We start from the raw sequence: 22,516 nt of genomic DNA, 5'->3' as shown, positions 1-22,516 counted from the left end.
AGCAAAAATCTACTTTATCAGCCCCATCTCTGGCTGCCTGTGGCCATGGTGGGAGGCACTGCATGTTCACAGAGGAAGAGAGGGACTGCAAGGTTTCCAGTCTCCCCAGTCTGGCCACACATCCATGACTGACCTTGCCACACAAAACAGCCTCTATGCAGTCCCTCTGCTTCTCAATGGCTGCTTGGTTTCCCCAGAAGTTGCTTCCAGAAACTAACAAAGTCTGGTTTGATCTGTGTCGTGGAGCTCCTCAGACGCTGGCTCGCATAATGCATGCTATTTTTTTAAACTTGTTTGCTCAGGCCTGCTCCAGCCAGCTTGTGGTGTAAAGAGGCTGGAGAGTGCAGCTAGACTCCATGCACTTAATTCAATGAATACTTCCTACATTTGCATTTACATTTACGGCATTTGGCACACGCCTTTATCCAGAGTGATGTACAAAAGTGATTTGAAGTATCTGAAATAAATCACATGGAAGAAAAAATAAAACTGGAAAAAAGTGAAGAGGAAGGTCCTCACCTGCCGTTTGAAGACAGTCAGTGATTTTGCTCAGAGGCAAAGGCAAATGGCCGAACCCTTCTGATGTTGTAAACGAGAAACTGACATGAGCGTGTCAAATTAGCAATGTCCGCGGAAAAGGACAGTTTATCCATGGTTACTCCAATGTTGTGGGCAGTAGTCGAAGAGGCTTCCTCAACATCCTCACCAAGAATTCCGATTTTTATTTATAATATATTAACTTTCTTTGTTTTCATATTTGTGTTATTTCGAGGCTTACTTACTTTGACTCACTTCACCAAGTTGAATCACGGATGATTAATGAATATGAAAAAGAAAAGGTTCAGCTCACTCTCTGGACTGCCTTCTCTTTTTACATTATCCCACATACAAACCATATAGGGGATGATGTCATTTTTTAAGCACAGTTAAGCCTCATGTGGGAACTTTGCTACATCTCCTAGTTTCCCTCTACATGTGCAAAAGTGCTTGAGTGAGCACAAGGCTTCGTTCCCTGCCCCCATTTCCACCAAAGCATTGCACATTTTCTGCCTCGAACCAGGCAATAATTACAAAAACAACAATAATTGTTAACAAGATCAAACTTGGAGCCCATCAAAGGATTTGGGCTTTATGTACAGCTCAGGGCAGGAGGGAGGGGGTGGTTTTAACAGATCTTATTGGGGCCTAATTTAAACGGGCCCCGGCGTGTCTGACTGCCTCCCTTTGTTTACATGGCTGAAATCTGAAACAAATGTGAACATGATACCCGTCTGTCCCTTGCAAAGCTCCCTGCAGTGCCTCGGTGTTATAGGATTTTGGCAGTGTGTGTTCACCTCCCCTTCTGTTCTACACAGCACTCTGCTCATCGAAATTAATGAACAGACACTACGACCAACTCCAAACACAAGATTTTTATAAAATGTTATTGACTCAGGCCCAGAGCAAATAAACTGTTTCTGTTTGTCTTTTTAAAGGAATTTTTGTGACACCAATTAACCATTTGAGCTCGGCTCACCAAAGCACCAGGAACATTTGAATTATATGCACTCATCTTGATATTCTAGCAGTTACATTACTGTTTACTGTCAAATACTATCACCAAGGTGTTCCTATTTTATTATCATTTGGTGAAGAATCTACACTATGAAATTTTTTGTACATATAGCTGGCCACAGGATTCAGTATCTTGAAGGTTGCAGACTGATTTTGTTCTCTGCCCATGTGCACCAGGTTCTGATAGGAAAAGTACAGTGTGACAAAATCGGTTATACAGAGCAAGATATTACATCAGCAGATTGAAATACACACACAGAAGACAAAGAAAATAGAAAGATATCCTCACATTTGCTGATAGACTCCAGTAAAAAAGTTTAATCTGCGATGCCAGTAAATGTAGAAAGTTTTTAGTATTTAGTAACAAAATGTACCTACTCCAAAAAAATGCTGCTCATGACACTAAGCCCAAAGCAAACCTTAACCGATGATTGTGTTTTATTTTCATTGTTAGAAAAACAACTAATGTATAGATCAGTGATAGCACTACAGATATATTTCCAGCACAAGATCTCACAAATTATAACTGAAAGCAAATTTCATTACACAGAATATTTCATTTTGTATATTGGTCCTTTAATCCTGAAATCAAGTAATGAGTCCCTTGAGGATTTGTTGCTGATCATGTGCTACAGGAAGTGTTCTTGCTAAGTTGAGTTACTTCCTACCCTCCCTAGCCTTGATATGGAGACAGTCATGGCCAAAGGAAAGAGAGCATTGTGTGACAATGAGCTATAACCTTCCACCTCGTCCTCGCCTCTCTTCCTCTATTCCTGGCTTGGAAACTGTGCCTCTTCCTCTAATGCTCCCATAAAATCATGCCACATTTACATTTCCTTATACTTTTGTCTGTCTGTTTTTGGTCTAGTTTACCCCTCCTAACCTCTCTATACTTCTTTCTCTTTTCTTCTCCTTTTCTTCCTGAGGCTTTCTCTGTTTAGGCTCCAAAAATGACTTCCTTCCTTCCTTTACAAGCGCTTCCCTGGAGGCCTGGGGGTGGTGTGCTTTACAGTCTAGCATGTAATTACAGCCCTACCACCCCCTTCTCAAACATCACGCACATTCGGTGCAGTCTGCAAGGTCTATTCTTTCTCTTGAACTTCCCATATTTTGCAGTTGTCAGGCTGCTTTATCTTACTGACCATTAAGGCTTTTCTAATCATGACAGAATCTATAATACACAGTAATATATGGGACTTCTCTAGGGCTATTTGTGTGTTTAACAGTTTTAGATTTCTAACAGGCTTCTACTTTTGATCTTTGTTGAAAGGGGAAGCCCTCTGTTGTAGGGTACTTACTTACTTGTAGGGCAAATTTGGATTGCAGTGGTCCTGCGTGTCAGCTATGTAGAACCAGTGCTGATCATCGTGTGCTGTTGAGCTCTCGATCTTCACATCATTGAAATGGGATCAAACACATTTATGATTCACTTGATTCTGTGCTAAATATTTAACTACAATTGGCTGGTCAGATCTTATAATGTTTGACAGAAAATATCTTCTATCAAAGATTTATAATACAACAAATTAGCAGCATAGACAAGTTTGACATCATGCACAAATGCAGCAGTCGACAATCACACAGTGTAAATATGGTAACATTATTACCTGCATCATAATATTGTCATTATTGTTATTGATATCAATTCTAAAACTGTAACTAGTCATTTCGGTGATAGAAATCACTCAAATGACTAGTTACAGTTTTGGAATTGATATGATTATTACTGAATAATACTATATTAATAATTACTGTATAATATATATAGTCTAGTATAAATGTTTGCTATATGTTACAGTATAAATTTCCCTATCCCTACACATTTCCAGGCAGCCAGAAAACACACCTCACATGGCTTTGTCTTTTCTGTATGGTTGCCAGAGATCACAGCAACATGTATGAGAAATTTACACTTGATCCCTTCTTAAAAGTAAAAGCCCTCTATTACTATAGTGCACCACCTTAGGCAAATTCAATAACTTCCCTGAAACACAGGAACATTCCATCTTCTTTCCTTCAGCATTCACTGACAAATGAGTCCATGGTCACCTAAATACATTTCCTGATATTTAGCGCCATCTAGTGGTTGAGGGCACAAACACCAACAAAGGATATATTAAAAGCATTAAAAAAATATTCTAACACGAAAACAAAGACAATTAATATGTAAACATCTAGTTTTTATGTTAAAAACTAAAATAGACTAACACTGTTATTATTAAAGTAATGATCGGATGAAACTGAATGATGAGAGATGTTCATGTTCACTGGTCAGTCTTAACATTATCACCACTGCACGTGCTTGCAAAGAGACACTGCAAAAATGAACAACATTGATTATCTTCTTACAATGACACCCTTCAAGGGCTAGGATAAGTTAGTCAGCAGGTGAACAGTCAGTTATGTGTCTTTGACAATGGCCAGACTGAAATGGTTAGACGACTGGGTCAATGCATTTCCAAAAACAGCAGGTCTCGTGGGGTGTTCCTGTTATGCAGTTAGTACCTACCAAAATTGTCCAAGATAATACAACTGGTGGAGTGGTGACAGGCTCACTGGGCACACAAGGCTGAACCCTGACCACTGCCAAAATGACCATCAGATGTGAACTATGGAGCAATGGATGAAAGTGGCCTGGTCTGATGAATCACATTTTCCACACTGTGTGTGGTGTGTGTGGTGTGTGTGTGTGTGTGCGCATGTGCATGTGTGTGCATGCGTGTCCATGTGCTGTGTGTGTGTGTGTGTGTGTGTGTGTGTGTGTGTGTGTGTGTGTGTGTGTGTGTGTGAGACTTCCCTGGGAAAGAGGTTGCAATAGTATGCACTACAGGATGAAGGCAAGCCAGCAGAGACAGTGTGATGCTCTGAAAAATGTTTTGCTGGAAACCTTAGTTCTAGGCATTCATGCGGATGTTACTTTGACACATACCACCTGCCTAAACATTTCTGCAGACCAAGAACACACCTTTAGAGCAACAGGCAGTGGCCACGTTCAGCAGGATAATGCCCCCCTGCCATACTGTGGTTTGAGAAACAAGAAAAATGTTCAAGGTGTTAATTTGGCCTCCAAATTCTCCAGATCTCATGCTGATCGAGCATCTGTTGGCTGTGCTGGACAAACAAGTCTGATCCATAGAGGTACCACCTCACAGCTTAGACAACTTAAAGGATCTGCTGCTAATGTCTTTGGTTATGGACACTACAGCACAACTTCAGAGGTTTTTGAGGACCATATACAATAATATATACAATAATATAATAATCTTTTGGTTTTAATGTTATGGCTGATTGTTTTATAGTCTCCACTAAACAAGGCCAATTCCATGCTTTTGCTACACACTGAAGACAGATACATCATTGAGATCTAAAGATGTATACAAGACAATAGATCATAATTTCACTGCAATCACATAATCTCTCACCATCACCAAAAACCTCTACAAGACATCCAAACATAGAGGCCATACTACAAGAAGCAAACAACTCACCAGCAGTAAGAATCTGAATAACAGAATAAAAAATACAGAGTTGAACCAAAAAAATAAAAAAATCTAGAACCAAGATGATGTAACGGCCAAGGTTTGCAGAAAGAAAGGATCTGCTCATTATTCATAACATACAAGTTTATCTGAGAAACATGATGGGATTGTCATGACTTGGGCTTGCATGGCCTATACTGGAACATGGCTCACTAATCCTTATGTTGATCATGTACCTCATGATGGCTGCAGGAGGATGAATTCACAAGTGTACAGAAACATTCTGTCTGCCAATTTACAGAGAAATAGACTTAGGAGGAACGTAGACAAATATTCTGTTTCAATACTTGGTCACCCACCAAAGGTGCCATGTTCTAAAAATCTGGAAATAAATTCTATAATTCTGAATTATTGTCTCATATTCATCTTTTGATCTCAAACCCAAATGCAGTTCCAATACATTTAGAGGGGACTGTATATACTAAGAACATACAACTTGTTCATTAAATGTTATGTGCATAAATATCACTGCTTATATCTCAAACATTTAATGATTAATTGATTAAATAATAAGGAAACGGGAAAATAATTAGTGTTGATCACCTTGACTTGTGTTTTGGTAACTAAAATCATTTGTAACAACAAAGGCATTCACATTTCTTACAGCTGTAATTTTTTTTAAAATTTTTAAACAATTAAAACAAACATGTTTAAGCTATGATATAATAATACACAGCTTTATTTCACTGTATTATTTTCTATATTTATTTACTCAGTAGCTTAGTCATCCTAGCATCACCTGAAATTTTTCATTTGTTTTATTCTATTATTGAATTAATGTTGTAGTTAGTGTTGTATTATTTTCGAATTTTATTTAAAACATTTGCACGAGTAGCGTTTCACGAAGGCTGTTTGTGATACTAGGTTTTTTGCTTCACACACAATACATACATAATGCTATTACGGATTATGAAAATTATTGTTTAAAATCACACAAATGCAGAGACAGCTGAAGTATCCAGCTAAACAGAGATAGCTATAAGAGTTCAACAGAATGGTGAAACAGAATTTAAAGGGAAAAAAAAACAGCAAGAGGCTAAAGAAAATGAGCGTGTCAAGAATGCACTGGAATAGCTGTGAGGCCTCTGTTTATGAGGAGCCAGGCCAGACTGTGTGCCTGATGTATAATTACACTCAGCATTGCCCTCGGGTTATAGAGCGTGGGTAGAAATATGTCTGTTTGACTTGTCCCATGGTAACAGCCAGGTCAGAGAGGACAAATTTTGTGTTTAGGCCTTTTGATAGCATGAAAGAAAGCTGCTTTGAGTGTGGGGCAGCCAGAAATGCCAGCATGGTGTCACATGAAGCCGGAGCACTTCATTACCCAAGAGTAATGAGTTAGCAGTAACCTTCAAAACTAACTGTGACCTTTTGACTTTTCAGCTTCTATTACGCACGATGCATCGTTTTTGCAATACACGGATTCTGGTACACTTGTGTAAGTGTTCTTCCTTTGATTTTTGCAGTTGCTTTGTTGCTAAATCACAAGATGAAAAAAGCTCAGTGCTTGTGTAATACTGTATCAGTACACATCCGGACACTTTCTGTAGAAATCAGGGACCTGAAATGGAAACCGCCTACAGTAAGTTCAAAGGTTACTTAAATAAACCCATGATTAAAGGAGCACAGAAGTGAACGAGGTGGTTTTAAGGCTTATCTTTATTTACTGTGAGTGGATTACGGTGACAAGACAAACAAGCTCAAACCAGGCATGATTTTAAGTAAATATTTATCAGAAATAGACCAGTATGTGATCACATTACAAAGCAACAATCTCTATCAATAGATACAATCCTTCTCATTCTCACCAGTACAGCAGAACAGCTATACTTATTCTAACCGAAAGCTAATCCTCTGAATATAAAGTTTATTTTAAATTATAACATTTGACCATCAGACAGATTTTTTTTTTACCCAGAGAGAGAGAGGTGCTATCTCTGCTGAAAAAATACACATTTACCCATTGATATAGTCAAATAAACAAAAAACCTTTACTAGCTGGTAAACTTGATCTACAAACTTGACCTGTGATAGCTGGTCAGACCAAAGAGTGACAATGAGAGTAGACTAAATGGCTGCATTTAGAACAGAGATGTTGACTTGGCCGTGTTCAACTGATTGTGACAACTACAAAGTGCCATTTCTGGACATGGGAGGTTCAATTTAAATGCGCATAAATTGCCCCAGATGCTCTTCTGTGTTGTTTATGGGCTCAGCAGGGGCAGCATGGAAATTGAATTTGGTCCTCAGTGCATGGGATTTGTGTACTGAAAAAAGACTGGAGGATCAAGACAGGAGGGGACCCTGAATCATTGACCGTGTTCACAGATGACTTGTAATGACAAAAGAGGATTCAAATTGATGATGGGGAACAATACATAATACAATAAATACAGTTTATGTACTTATTGCTGTTTAACTGTAAAGTTTATTTTATTTTATTGATAAAATTTAGTTTTTCAGTGTTAATAACCTATATAAGAAATATCTGTGAAGAGTATAAAAACCTGTGTTTGATCTGGGTGAGGAATACTGTGGGGTAGAGGGTGGAGGTGGATCTACCCATTCTAATTAGGTCAAGTCAAGTCAAGTCAAGTCAATCAAGTCAAGTCAAGTCAAGTCAAAAATCTTTTATTGTCATTTCAACCATATATAGCTGATGTAGTACACAGTGAAATGAAGCAACGGTTTCAAGTTCAAATTTTGTGGGTCACATACATAATCACACACGGTACACTTTGCACTGAAATGCTTTTGCTGTCCTTTTAAAAAAAGATAAAATTTAATCAAATAAAATAGCGTCAAAAGGGGATTTGAAATATTAAAATAGAATAAGATAATGTGGAAATAGCTGTGTAAAGAAGAGTAGTAAATGAAAAGCAAATTGAGTAACATTGGCCATGAGGTGGAAAAAACAGATAAATGATGAAATGATACAGTTACTGATTAATACAGTGGTATAAATATGGCATGACTGTTAGGAATAACTGTTATGAATAAACATGCATATGAATTTTTTTGAGAAATGTAAAGTGTACTGTGCAGAAGAGTCAGTTGATGTACTGGGTGTTGTACAGAGTCTATACTATGTAAAGAGTCAGCTGAGGTTGGGTGATGTGAGAAAACGGGTTGCAGTCTGAGTGTGTGTGTGTGTGTGTGTGTGTGTGTGTGTGTGTGTGTGTGTGTGTGTGTGTGTGTGTGTGTGTGTGTGTGTGTGTGTGTTTGTTGTTTTGGTTTTTGTCCTCTCTAGGAAATAAGGAGTCTGATGACTTGGGCCTTAAAAAGCATTTCATTGTTACAAAGTCTGGTTGTGAGGGCACGAATGCTTCTGTGACTACTTCCAGATGTCAGGAGGGTGAAGAGTGTTTGTGAAGTGTGTGCTGTTGGCTTTTTGGGATGTATTGTCAAGTCAAGTCAAGTCAAGAAGCTTTTATTGTCATTTCAACACTATATAGCTGTTGCAGTACACAGTGAAAGTGTTGTGTGGTGTAAATGTCTGTGATGGAGATGCTGCTATGGAACCAGGTGAGGTTCTCTGTCAAGGGGACAACAAGAAATATTGGTGCTCTTGGTGATCTCTATGGAGGATCTGTGAAGGTACGGGAGGAAAAGGTTATTCTGTGCTCCCATGAAGTCAACAATTGTCTCTTTTGTTTGCTCAATGTCCAGAGCCAGGTTGTTCAGGCTGCACAGGGAAATGTTGAAGATGTCTGTGAAGACATCCCCTGACCACTCAGCCAGCCATTCTTGTCCAGCATTCTTGTTTCTTCACATCAGCTGAGGTAAGACAAAAGGTTTGGTAAGGCACCTATTTGTAGGGAGGATTTGTGGTCTTCCTTCCTGTAACTTGAATCAATTCTACTCCTCAAACCGAGTATAGATGTAGTTCAGCACATCGGGAACAAGGCAGACTTAACACAGAGGCAGATTTAACACAATCCAATAATATAAAAAAATATTGTTTGTGTGTGTGTGTGTGTGTACTGTCCTTAACCATTAAATACACCTAAATCTCTCACCTATCTTAAATACACCTAAAACTTGGTTATGTAACTCCATTTGACTATAGACACTTTTTTTATAATCCCACTCCCTGTGTCACCCAGATGAGGTTCCCTTTCAAGGATTCTTCCTCATACAGTCTCAGGGTTTTCCTTGCCACCGTTGCCTCAGGCTTGCTATATATTTCTGTAAAGCCGCTGTACATTGTTAAATGTGCTGTACAAATATAATTGAATTGAATTGAAATGACTATCAGATCCACTACATTAGTGAACCTTCAGTAACATGTATGTTTCTATGTAATACCTCTATTTAAAACAAACAAACAAACAAACAAACAAACTCAAATGTACCTCCACCAGTGAAAAAAATTGATTAAGTGTTCAGTAGCGTATTGTGTGCCATGATATATGAATGAAAAGAAAATGAAATGAAATGTGGCCAAATCTATTTTTACTCCATTATTTCATAAGGCATGCAGTAGAGGGCTAAAACATGTTTATTTTTTCATATTTACTAAGTACATCCTTGTGCTTTGTGTTTATGTAGCGACAGGAATATGGCACAGTTTTTTTCTGTCCCTTCCTGCTGAGCTCAGTATAAACAGCCCCATTAAGTGGCCGTCTAACACATTCACACACTGGTTTTCTGTGGCTTCCTGTGGTTCTCCAAGCTGATGTGGAGACACATTGTGGGGTGTTGGGGACATAATCAGCACCACGCACGCTCCCATGCACACACACACACACACACACACACACACACACACACACACACACACACACACACACACACACACACACACACACACACACACACACACACACACACACACACACACACACAGACTCAAACTAGGCCTTAATCAGGACGTAATCAGAGCCCCCTGCCTCCATCACACCACCACTCAGCCCCGTGATTAATGACTCCAGGCCTGGCAGAACAGTGGACATGTTAAACCTGACTAACTCTCAAGATCTCAACTTTCAGTTTTTAGAAACTGCAGTTTCACAGAGCCAGCTTGGTTTTTCATCTTTTTACTAACTTCTCATAGATTACGTTCTTACTAAGAATGATGAGCATCTTATTGGTGGAATTAAATAAATCCAACAGAGGGAGACAAAGACAAATACAAAATCTACCACTTACCATCACAATTTACAGCATGGAGAATTCTCAGATCTGATTGGTCTAAAGGTGTTGATTAATTAAAAAAAACTATGCACTGACAATGGTAGCAACAAAAATAACACAGGATTATATTATTGTATATTTGTTTAGGTGGGGAAGCGTTCTGTAAGAAAACATTTAATTATCTTCTATTGTCTATAGCATCAATGTGAAATGTAACAGACAATATATTTTCCTCTACAGGAAAGACTTCAGGATAGAGGCTCTGTGGTTTCTTGAAGTATAATTTAATTCAATTTATTTCAATTAAATATTATTTGTATAGCACTTTTTGGACATTTGTCTCAGAGCAGCTTTACAGAACATAATAAATATAGCACACAAATTTCAAGATTACTATTAGACTTATATATATATGAGACTTATTTTATATATATATATATATATAAATAAACTTTTATAAAATACTTTATACTTTCCTTTACTTAAATTAATTATATAAATAACGAGTAACAATGTCATGAAAGCATCAGTCTAAAGCAGCTGGCTAATCCAGTCAGTAACGTAATTGTTCTCAGGAAGTAATGACCTTTTACTTCTTATCATATTACCTTATCAAGAGAAGCAAGAGCTCTGGGCCAATCTCTTCATTAAGCTTTTCTTAATGAGGATGTAGCCTAATTTTGCTGGACCTTGTGGAGCTTCCATGCCTTACCTTACTGTTTTGGCTGTGAATGGTCTTTTTAAATGTATTCTCCCGAAACTGATAAAGACTAAAACAGACAAAGATTTATTGTGCATATACAGACACGTGCCATGCTTCTTTGTTACCATTAGCTGTCACTGAAGTTGATGACCTTGAGCAAACTTCTGGGGTCCCTTTAAAAACTTTATAACAGCAGATTAGGGAAAACTGTACTAAATGCAGCAGCAGACAGAATTCACTCTATGTATCATATTTGGTTTTCTTTTGTCTGAATGGTCAGTCGTGGATAAAAACAACCTCTTGCCAACTGCCAGCTGATCAGAAAAATTGCTCAAGTAAGCCAGCCTTCTGTACACACACTTTGTAGCTGTCCAACAATTGAACAAATCCATGTCTGAAATGCCATCCGAATTAATCCCAAAACATTGGGCCATTGTAGAAAGAAGTCACTTGAGACGACCTGCCTTAAAATCCTATTTAAAGGGGAGTTTGGGAGGATTAAAGGGTGTTTCTCTCATTTTTATCTAGTGTTTGAGCACTTGATCACAGAGGCGTGCCCTAATCCGAACATCAATGCAGCCCCATCAGCGCAGTGGCTTGAAGCCGCCGGGTGTCAACGAGCCTCCAGCTTGTTTAGGGCTGGTTGTGCTGCAGCTATTAAACCTGCAGGGCTGCTTGCTTTGATAGTTCACCTCCAAACGTCTAATCTGATTCACCCTGCCCTGTGCTCTGAAGGGCTTTTCAACAGAGCAGCAATGAAAGCATCCTTAAAGAGTCTTTTCTTTTTTGGTTTTGTAAAGATTAGGTCAGGTTGGTAGAACATGACTTAGATTTTGAATTCATCACAGATGCTTTGTCGTGCGAGTCAGATATGTCATGGAGGATTAGAAATTTTGATTCTCCGACTAATGATGTGCCCTCAGGCCAGGATTCAGATGTGATCCTGCGTTGAGAAGGCTGCTTTCAAAAGCCTTTTTAATTTAGTTTTTTTTTTAGGTTGTGTAAAGGTTCAGCAGTAAACCTCAACTGAATGTGCAATATTAGTTTAAGCCCTGAGTAGTACAGCATGTATAGACTTGAATCTTGAATAGGAACGTCGAGCCACGAGTTTAACAAATTCCAGTAAAGGGAAAAGAATGAGCCCGCAACATAGGGTTTGTTTTTCTAACAGCTTACACTCATGGCAAGCGTGAGAATCTGTGTGTGACAAAGACCAGACACTGGTAATCTCTCCCTCTGGGGGTGGAATAGGTGTTTCTAGGTATTTTTTTGGTCTTCTGTGGTTTGACCTTTGGGGATCAAAACAGCCTTGAGGATAATTTAAAAAAAAAAAAAAAGCTAGTCTGAGTGATCTCTGCATTGTAATTCATTTTTATGGGTAATATACGTGTCTGCATATCCACATGAGTGTTTGCAAGATAAAGTGCTATGGCTGAATAATATTTACAATAATTAAACAGTGATGTCTCCTGAAGTATGTAGCCCCTGTCTGTAATTTTATAATTGTGGCCTATGTGTGAATAAACACAATCTGTATTCACAAGCACTGGAGACAAAGAAAGCCACTCAGATACATGTTGCCTGTTTTAGTATGCATAAAAGGACACCTGAATTCTTGAGGAAATGACACTCATATAGGTTACACACAGTTTGTATAAGGCTCTGTGGAGACAAAGCCTGTCTCTAGCGTTCATTACCAGGCTGGGGTTGACTGCTGGGGCCACAGGGGCACCAGCGCCATGGTGACTGGCAAGGTCAGGATTAGGGTCAGCATTGTTTAGTCTGTCCACTGCAGCCTTCAGCTTGCGTAAGGTCTGCATTTATGTACAGAACCATTAGTCTGTCGAGGCTTTCATCTAAAATGTCCACTTTCTACAAGATAAATACACACACATGAAAATATGGCACATGTACATGATAGTTTTATAGCTCTTACTGTTGATCATTGATCATAGTCATAATTTGTAAAAATAAATAAATAAATAAATGTATATGGTGATTCTGATATAAGCAAGAGGCAAGTTTTGATCTATTTTGATTTTCTCAATTGAAAAATGTAAGAAATTTGGAAACTATGGAACTCCGTACATCCATTAATTTTAAATAAACATACAGTTCGCTTTCTCCATATCAATAATTATATTTTTGTATTTTGTTAAATAACCACACATTCTTTTGTTTGTTTATTGTTAAGCTTAGATTATGTAGATTGTCTATTTGACAGTTTTTTTTTGTTAATTGGCTCATTCTAAATTAATAAGTGAAACCTGTGAGTTGCCTGAGAGCTAGCGCTACAGTCCAAGCTGTTCTGTATTATTTCTGTATTGTTCTCAAAGTGAATTTCAGAGTGCTGTGTTATAAAAAAAAAGACCTCCATAAAAACTGTCACTAATATACATTTTGGAGGAAGTACATTTAAGCTAGATCATTTTTAGACTTTGAGTTCTAATTCGCAATGTTTTGGGGAGTTCTGTTGACTCCTTGTTCATTTCTTCAGAAAATTGAACTTTAATAGGTAGCAAGGCCCATGTGCTTTGTTCTGTTTCTCAGCTGAAATGAAACTCTCTCAGTCCACTGAGCAAACAGCTTTCAGAGACAAATAACCATCCTTCAGCGGAGGTGATATATACGAACAGGAGAGTGCTATACTCGATAAGAGCAAATTCTTGGTCAACTCCTTTTGTGTAAGATTTAGCTATAATGGAAATAACTTACTTCCCCTATTTTCCTTGCTCATTTCTCACATTTTTGCCTACAAAGCCATTGCAATTGGATGATAAAATATCTGTGTTTTAACAACCTGTCAGGCACTGATAATGTGTGAAAAGGTAATTTGAGCAGGCTTTACAAATAGTCACTGTTTACTTCACAACTACAGCCTCTCATCTCTCAGACCATGAGGCTAAAAAACAATGCCGAAGAAAAGTCGCTCTGCATAATTAGGAAGAACTGCACAATACAATAAACACAACTAACACAGAAAAACTATATTTATTGTGTTGATGAAAATTTTCCTCCTTTTTGGAAAAAACTGAATATCCTCCAAGTGAAATCTGCCAGGAGCCTGATTTCTTCTGTGCAACTCAGAAAGCGACTCAAATTGAGCAATTCTGTCTTTCTCCTGGGACATCGAAGCCCCGATCTGTGACCGAAAGTAAAATGTAATTGTAATGGTGGTTAAAGCAAAATCGCACAAGGTCATTAGAATAACAGAGACTTCAAAATACATTACCCAAAGTGTCAGCAAGATGTTCCGCTATCACTGACAGAGCTCTCTATCCAATTTTCCTCTGCTCTGCTTGGCAGATCCCCAGCAGCGAGAGGCTCATGGAGAAAAGCCCGGCCTCGGGATAAGTGGTTATGATTTCAAGCAGTGCGACCCAGATTGCGTTGCAGTCCTAATGTGTAAGTACTCCTCAACCTTTTCACAATAAACACAGGCAAAGGAGATTCCTTTTCACACAAGATAAATTTACTCCTATCACCAGCTGCACCGGTAATAGTCATAAAATAAAATCTGGCCTCTGCTTAGGGTTTTTGTGTCCTAATGTCTCCCTTGGCTATAAAGGATAGTGAAAGTTTCTAGTTCCAAGGCCAGATGGATTATTCAATATGAATTCTGACAATATAAATGTATGCCATTTATAGATTTGGATTTAGTTATTTTCCTCTCTGATGCATAAACAGACATTTGTATGGATAATAATTAAGATTATATTTTGCTACTGGCTATAGATTTTTCTTAGTCTACAGGGCAGTAAATGGTTTAAAAGATTGGCTGTTTGTTTATTTACAGTTTTCACCCTAAATCAATATCAAGTATTAATCTATTCTACCCTTTCTCAGTTTTTAGGTGTATTCACGTGGCAGTGTTTTCATCAGCAAATGTGGCGTAACCTAACCTGTGGTAGTTAATTGTTCTATGAAGACAATAGATTGTGTGCCAGGGAGTAGCTAAGCATAAATTGCTTAATTGATTTGTTCATATTAAAAACACTTGTTGGTAAACAAGAGCTTCATTATGTCTGATGGAATGGGGAATCCATTGTGTAATTATACATTCATCTGTGATGTTAAAAGGTAATGTGATATCCCCCCACTGAGCTCTGATTAACTCTGGCCTGTTTAAAATTCAGACTACAAATTAAAGATGAGTAGAGATCCTGTATTTTTTCCACCTCGATCTCCTAGAAAGTGAATACATAAAACATCCGGTTCCCTGGTGTCAGCACAATTAGTTGCTAAATAAAATGCCACTCTGTTGTGTGCATTGTTTTAATTACACAAACTGAGTGAATTAGTGCCTCATTTAAGTAAAATAAATAGCCATGTTTGCTGAAACCAAATTTCCCCTGAGAAGTATGCAAAGAGGGCAAATTAGCAAAGGAAATGTAAAATATCACCACATCGTCATGGGAGAGATGCACAGACTGGAATGATGTTAGAATTTGCTAAAACACATAAATAAGACTGTGGTTCAAAAGGCTGTTGGGAAAAACCACCACATAACCACTAGTGGACAGATATAACACGAATAAGCAGTTACCTTAAAACCATTATGTGCCCATATATAGTGTATATAGATTTTAGGGAGACAGCAGTAGATTCCCACTGACACATAGATGCCCACAGACACTTTATCATCTCTTCACATTTTATACTGCAGGACTGGAGACAAGCCTTGTACTACTATTGTGGCTTTTAATCAGCTTCCCACTCAAAGGCATTACTTTTTTTCACCTATCTTTAATGAATCTTTAATGAAATCCTTCATGTCACCAAGCTAACAGATGTGATCCGGTACCATGTGGTGAAATTATATGCTATTCTTAGAATCTAAATTGGATTCCATTTTCTTTCAGCCTTTACATAATTATGTTTAATTGTTTATAATCACCAAACTGTGCTTTTATGTAGTTTTTGATTTTGTCACAATAACAGCACCTTATTTCGGGTGGCAGGAAGAACGTATTCTGACTTTCTTGTGGCTTTAAACTGATAGTTGTGATTTATTGATTTGCAATTTGCTGTATTCTGTTATTGTATAAGTGTTCTTCTATTTCATTCTGAGAGTATTTCATCATAAGAAGAAGAAGTATATGTGTGTGTGTATGTGTGTGTGGGGGGTGAGAGAGAGAGAGAGAGAGAGAGAGAGAGAGAGAGAGAGAGAGAGAGAGAGAGAGAAAGATAGAGCGTTTGGGGGGGTGTTTGGGTTGTTGGGTTATATTTTCCATCTGCCATTTGGCTTTTGGCTGACAGTCTTGCGTTTTATGTTCTGTGTCTGCCCCAGAACTCTATCGTTAAGAAGACTTTCTTCTTGTATGGATTTCTCTGACAGTCCAGTGTACGCACCCTTTCAAAAACCTTTATGATATCATGCAGTGCCTGGCATGCAGTATCAGTGTTGTTTCCTGCCCATGTTCCACTGCCTGGAAGCTCCTTGGCCGACATGTCAAAACATATCTGTCTTCCTGTGGTGAGATTATGATGACATGGCTGTTTGCTGAAGGAGACAAGAAGCTGAAAGAGCCACTTGCTCAGTGACATGCCATGCTGTCAGGTTGTGACCCAGAGTCATACTGAAGCTCCTTCAGCTGAATGGAGAGCAAGGGCTGCAAGGGCGCAAGTTCATGTTCTGTGGTCATTATTGTGAGGCGAAAGTCTGAGTCTTTGATGTTTGTGTCCCCCTTCATGGCACCTAGTGTAATTAAGTGTGGTTAAAGAGGCATCCAATAAGTTTATACTGTAGTCTTTGATGGAGCATAAGCTTAAGTTTTTATTTTTATTGGTTTGCTGGCCCTAAAAGTGTGAAACAGTTATATTCTATCAATAATTTATGTCTCTTGTTTTACGTCCAATATCACAACCAGCAGCTATTTTTTTTATCAGGTGCCAACCGAACCCCTTAAAAATCCCCTTGTTATCCTTTTATGATATTTTGTATTATGGCATCAATGAAAATGTGCAATGTGTTCAGATCTTCATCTAATCTGAAGCTTACTGAGTGGATAAATTTGTTACTGCTTAAGGGTTATTTAAATAATATAAAAACTATAATATTTTGTGTAATTTGTTTAAATGGGTTCTAGTTATGCAGTTTTAGGACTGTAAAGAGTTCACAAACTAAAGTTCTAGTGGCATTGTGTTTTAAAATATAATCATTGTGCAGATTGGATGCAAAGAGAATGGTATCTTTCAGATTTTTTAGTTTTATTACAACAGAAGTAAAAAATCTTTTTAAGAAAGCTGTAGAGGACTTTTTAATGATATAATAATGTAATAAATACACTTAAATGTGTTTAAGCAATGATGCTCTGTGCAATTTGTTTGAATATTAATATTAGTTCAGTTCATATCACATAGCAATGCATAGTGATGGATTCTCTGTTACCTTCCTTTTATTGTTACGGTGACCACTGGAGGGCAGTGTTGAGCTGATGGTAAGACAAAAGCCAATAGCTCTCAGAGAGCAGAAATAAAATGCATGTTTTACTTTTTCATTGTGTCTTGGCCAGGCTGGAGTCGGCTGAGACCAATGCTACACATCTACTGGCTGTAAGTGTAAGAGTCAGCTGGCTCAGTCAGAGAGCATCTGGCCACTGGAACTGTCATTCATATGCCATTATGAAGAATGGGTTTGTCCAGTTGTTCTCAGGGCAGACATGTTTCTCAAATTGTGTTGATCCAACATGGTGTTAGACTGGCCGGGAATGCTTGTCCATTCAGGCATAATAGTCAACACATCTGTTTAATCTGTAATTATCATCTTCAGTCTTTATGACAAAGAAGTGTGTTGTTTGTTTGCGCCCCACTAAAGACCCATCATGGTGAGCTATGAATACTTAACCCTTTCAAAAGCAATATTTTCTGCAGTAAAATCAATGCAATGCTATGCATTTTCGAGGAGATATTGATTTATTTTTATTGGACCTTGATTTATATATAGTGTAAATTTAATGTAAGTTTTCAGTCCCTATACAATATGTGGTGTATAGTATGGAACCGGAGATGAGAGGAGTGTGTGAAAAATGAAGAGATCTAAGGAGAGCCGGGAATCACAGAAGTGTTTGATTCCAATTCAGACCTAACAATGTAATAAAAAGCTGCATGGTTAAGCCTGATGAATTAATAAAGGGGAAGCAGATGGGTCCCTTGAGCTGTGTGTGTGTATGTGTGTGTCTGCATGTGCCTGCCTATGCACTTGTGTGTGTCTGTTGTGTTTGGTTGCAAACCTCACCAAGGCCACAAAGCAATGCCACAGTTGCGGAGATGAGACAATGCTAAGGTGTGTAATGAGGAGGCAATACTGCATGAATAAAATATGAAAGGAGTTATTATCATGCTTCAAGCTAGAATATGTGTCACATTGATCTTTCTTGATCTGAATATTCTGATAAATAGCACCATATGCTCATTCTAATAGAATTCGTCTATACCCCGTAAATAAATAAGTCTTTAGCTGAGTATTAGTAGCTGATAACGGCCGAGGTGTGAAGCAGTGGGTGTACTGTTTGGAGTTTAATCTGCGTGATGCCCACAAATCCTGTTAGGTTGTGACCAGTGACTCTAAGGGGTCGAGGTATGTAATCATACTTCATTCAGTACTTACTATATCCACTTTCATATGCTGTGGCCCACCCAGTGTGTTTGGCATGTCAGCAATGAAGTGCTGGTGGCACCCAGCTGCTGATTTACAAGCCATGATGATGTCAAGGTTAGAATATAATCTCCAGCCTGACTGTGAGCAATAAGCTGGTAGAAGTGTGTGAGAGAGGCGGCTGCCACGAGAACCAATTTCCCATGGCTGCATCCTGCACAGTTTCTTCTCGACTTCTTCTGAAGGTTTAGTTTAATTATTTTAATTTTTCTTCCTAAAGCACTAGAAGGCTTCGTAATGACAAATAAAGGAAACTCACTAACTTCCGCTCTGACAGAGACATGTAGGAGGAAAGGGCACATCAGTGCTGTTTGTCTTACAAATGTGCACACAGCGACTGGACTCGCAAGTTTTCCCAGACTGCCAACAACATGGGAACAAGCAGCATATTGGAAGGAAATGTTTATTTATTCATTTGCCTCTGGCTCTTTAGTTTCAAGAGACCTAGGAAAACTTGGCTAAGGCTGTCTCCCCCGACCCAGTCTCTCCATGCTCACAGGGACATTGCCAACACACATCACACCTACTCTGCCACACACACACACACACACACACACACACACACACACACACACACACACACACACACACACACACACACACACACACACACACACACACACACACACACACACACACACACACACACGCACACACACACACAAACACACACACACACCAACAGGCACACACACTAACACACCCAGGACGTCCTCAGATTAACGACATAATGCTCATTTCAGAGCTTAATTAATCAGAGCTCAGACGGTGCCTGCATGGTTTATTTGTTTTTCATCATCATATATTTTACTTCCATTTTTTTAATTTGATTTGCAGATTCTCCTCTGATCTACTTCTGAATAAAAGTCTCAAGAATAAGCAACAACCTTTTAGTTCATACAAACTATAAGGATAAATATATAGCCGATATATTTACTTACATTTAATAATTTAGTAATTTCTATCCCAGAGTCACTGAAATAGTTGAAGCTGCAAAGTGGCTCATAACTTGTAAGACAGAGTCAGAGTCAAAGAGCAGCTAGACAGTGACAATTACATGAACCCCATCAGCCTAGTACTTTAAATAGAAAGCATATTAAGTATAACATAATACTTGATTGTAGAAAAAAAAATTCACCATCTAGAAATATGGCACATTAAATTAAAAATGGCCACCGCTCTTTATTAGGAAAACATGCAGTTATGCAATCAGCCAATCATGTGGTAGCAGCACAATGTAAATAAATCATATAGATACATGTCAAGAGCTTCAGTTAATGTTTACATCAGAATGAAGATGAAGTTTAAGCTATGTGTCTGGTTATAGAGAATTACTGGTCCCCACAACTGACTCTAGAGTTTACACAGAATGGTGCAAAAAACCCCTAGAAAACCAAAACCCAACATCGAGTGAGTGATTGTTCTCTGGGTGGAAACATCTTGTTGATAAAAGAGGATAGAGAAAATTTTCATATTGATTCAAAATGCCAGGAAGGAGAAGGTAGCTCATAAATTCACTTTTTGAAACTGTGGTGAGCAGAAAAGCATTTCAGTTTGCATGAAACATTAGGTTCTACTCCTGTCAGCAAGAACAGGAATCTGAGGCTATTATGGGCACAAATTTACATAAACTGGACAGTTGAAGATTTATGGAAAAAAAATCACCTGGTTTTCAGGTCTGTACTCATGATTGTTGATTATGGCTGACAGGAGTGGAATCTATTGTAGACCTCTGCTGTTGTAGCCCATCTACGGAACGTTTTGATGTGTTGTATATTGTAAGATGCTTTTCTGCTCAACACAAGTGTAAAGAGTGCTTATAAACAGGCATAAAACGTTCTGTCAGCTCAGACCAGAACAGTCTCCTCTGATCTGTCTCATCGATAAGGTGTTTCTGCTCACAATCTCTCTGCTCATTGAATGTTTTTGTTTTTTTTCAGCATTCTGTGTAAACTCTTGTTGTGAAAAGTCCAATAGATCAGCATGGTCTTGCACCAAAGACCATGCTGACCACCTGGTTACTTTTTCTTCGTTTCAATGTTTCTTTTGAACAGTAACTGAAATTCCTGTCCTATACACGCATGAGTTTTGCATTGCACTGCTACCCTGATGATTTGCCGATTAAATAAATGTATGAATGTGCAGCTGTTCCTAAAAAAGTGGATGATATGACAATACTAGCCTACTACAATTATATATACAGTTTATTATATATGTATGTGACTGTATATATGAGATTTCTTCAGATTTCATTTCCTATTTACATCTATATGAATTAAACAGGTTTTTGTTTGGTGATCAATAATATTGGAACATGTGACTTAGGATATGAAGACTATATATATTTTTTAAAAATATTTTTATTATTTATTATTATGATTTTTATTAAATTGTATTATTAAATGATTCTAAAGATGAAAATATATTAATTTAATTTTGAATTTGTGGTCTGACTTCAGAAGGAGTAGGGGAAAAAAATACAATCGGATGTGCACAAATTTGATGTTGCAGTACTGCAAAAAGGAAAAAAAAATATTTGAGGTGAGGAAGCACTGCGTAATATACAAAACAGAGTTAAAACACACTTTATGATTTACTTTTGCCAAACAAACTATAAATAGACTCTGAATTGTTCATTAAACACCGGGGTTTATGAAGTGTGCTACCAGAACAGTCAAAATGTCCATTATTCCACTTGCTTAACAAGCACTGGGCTGACATACAATGCAATTAACTAGCTAGCAATCCAACAATGATAACATCCATTTCAATAATATAAACATTAAATCTACCTAGTGTGTGCCTTATGCACAATGGAGTTGTACAGACAAACAAAAAGCATTTCTGATTGTTACTTTGGGGCTCCTTAATGACACAGAAGAAAAGCCTTTGTCCTATAATTTTGGGAGGTGGTAAGTCTGTATCACAATAATTCCACAGCTGTCCGTGTCCAGGAGTATAGAGAACAAAACTGGCCATGCTCTCTGTGTGGGAGAGATGACATTAATCTCTCTCTCATTAATCTCTCAGTCATAACGACAGCAGTCGTGGGCTTCTGTAGGCTCATGTGAACAGAATAAGGCAGATACCATTTTCCTCTGAGTGTTACACGGCCCTGTCATGCAGCATGAGCAGCAGTTCAATAAGATATGGTTGCTGGCTTCACGTCTTGGTAGAAGCATGTGCTAGCCTTCATCCTCCTCGGTTGGTAGCTATTGTGTGAGCTGGCTGGTGGGGAATTGGCAGATTACCAAAAAGGGAAGAAATAAATTATTACTTTGAGCTTAGGAGACCAAAACAATGAGGAGGGTTGTTTCAAGGAGTAAAGTTTGAATAAGTCTGTAGTGCTACTACTACTACTACTACCACACACACACACACACACACACACACACACACACACACACACACACACACACACACACACACACACACACACACATATATATATATATATATATATAGAGAGAGAGAGAGAGCTATTAAATATTTAAAATATAAAATTAAAATATTGATAATATAAAACATTTACAAATTTATGTTTTAATTGGAAAACCCAAAATAAAAACTATACAACCGTTAACCATCACCAACACCCTAAATCAATCAAATATAACATAGCAATTATTTCTGTTTGCATGGAGACCCACTGTCTGAAGTTTTCTTCTGAAGTATTTTAAAACATGGGTGACTAATTTATAAAATGAAAAGCTAAGCTGAGTCTGGAGAAATTCTGATCAGACAGAAGGAGCCAGAGAGTGATTTGTCACCTCCTGTGTGAAAAGCCCTTAAGTTGTCACCACCTCTTATCCCCATTTTAGTTCTGTCAGTCTATCTGCTCACAGAGCTTAAACTTGGATCCTGACTGCAGACACTAAGTACTGTGCACGTCTTAGACAACCTCTTTTTTTGTCTTACATGCCATAT

This window comes from Tachysurus fulvidraco, chromosome 4 (assembly GCF_022655615.1).
Source record: "Tachysurus fulvidraco isolate hzauxx_2018 chromosome 4, HZAU_PFXX_2.0, whole genome shotgun sequence".
NCBI lineage: Eukaryota > Metazoa > Chordata > Actinopteri > Siluriformes > Bagridae > Tachysurus > Tachysurus fulvidraco.
The sequence above is the reverse complement of the archived record's forward strand: the minus strand, read 5'-3'. Positions refer to the sequence as shown.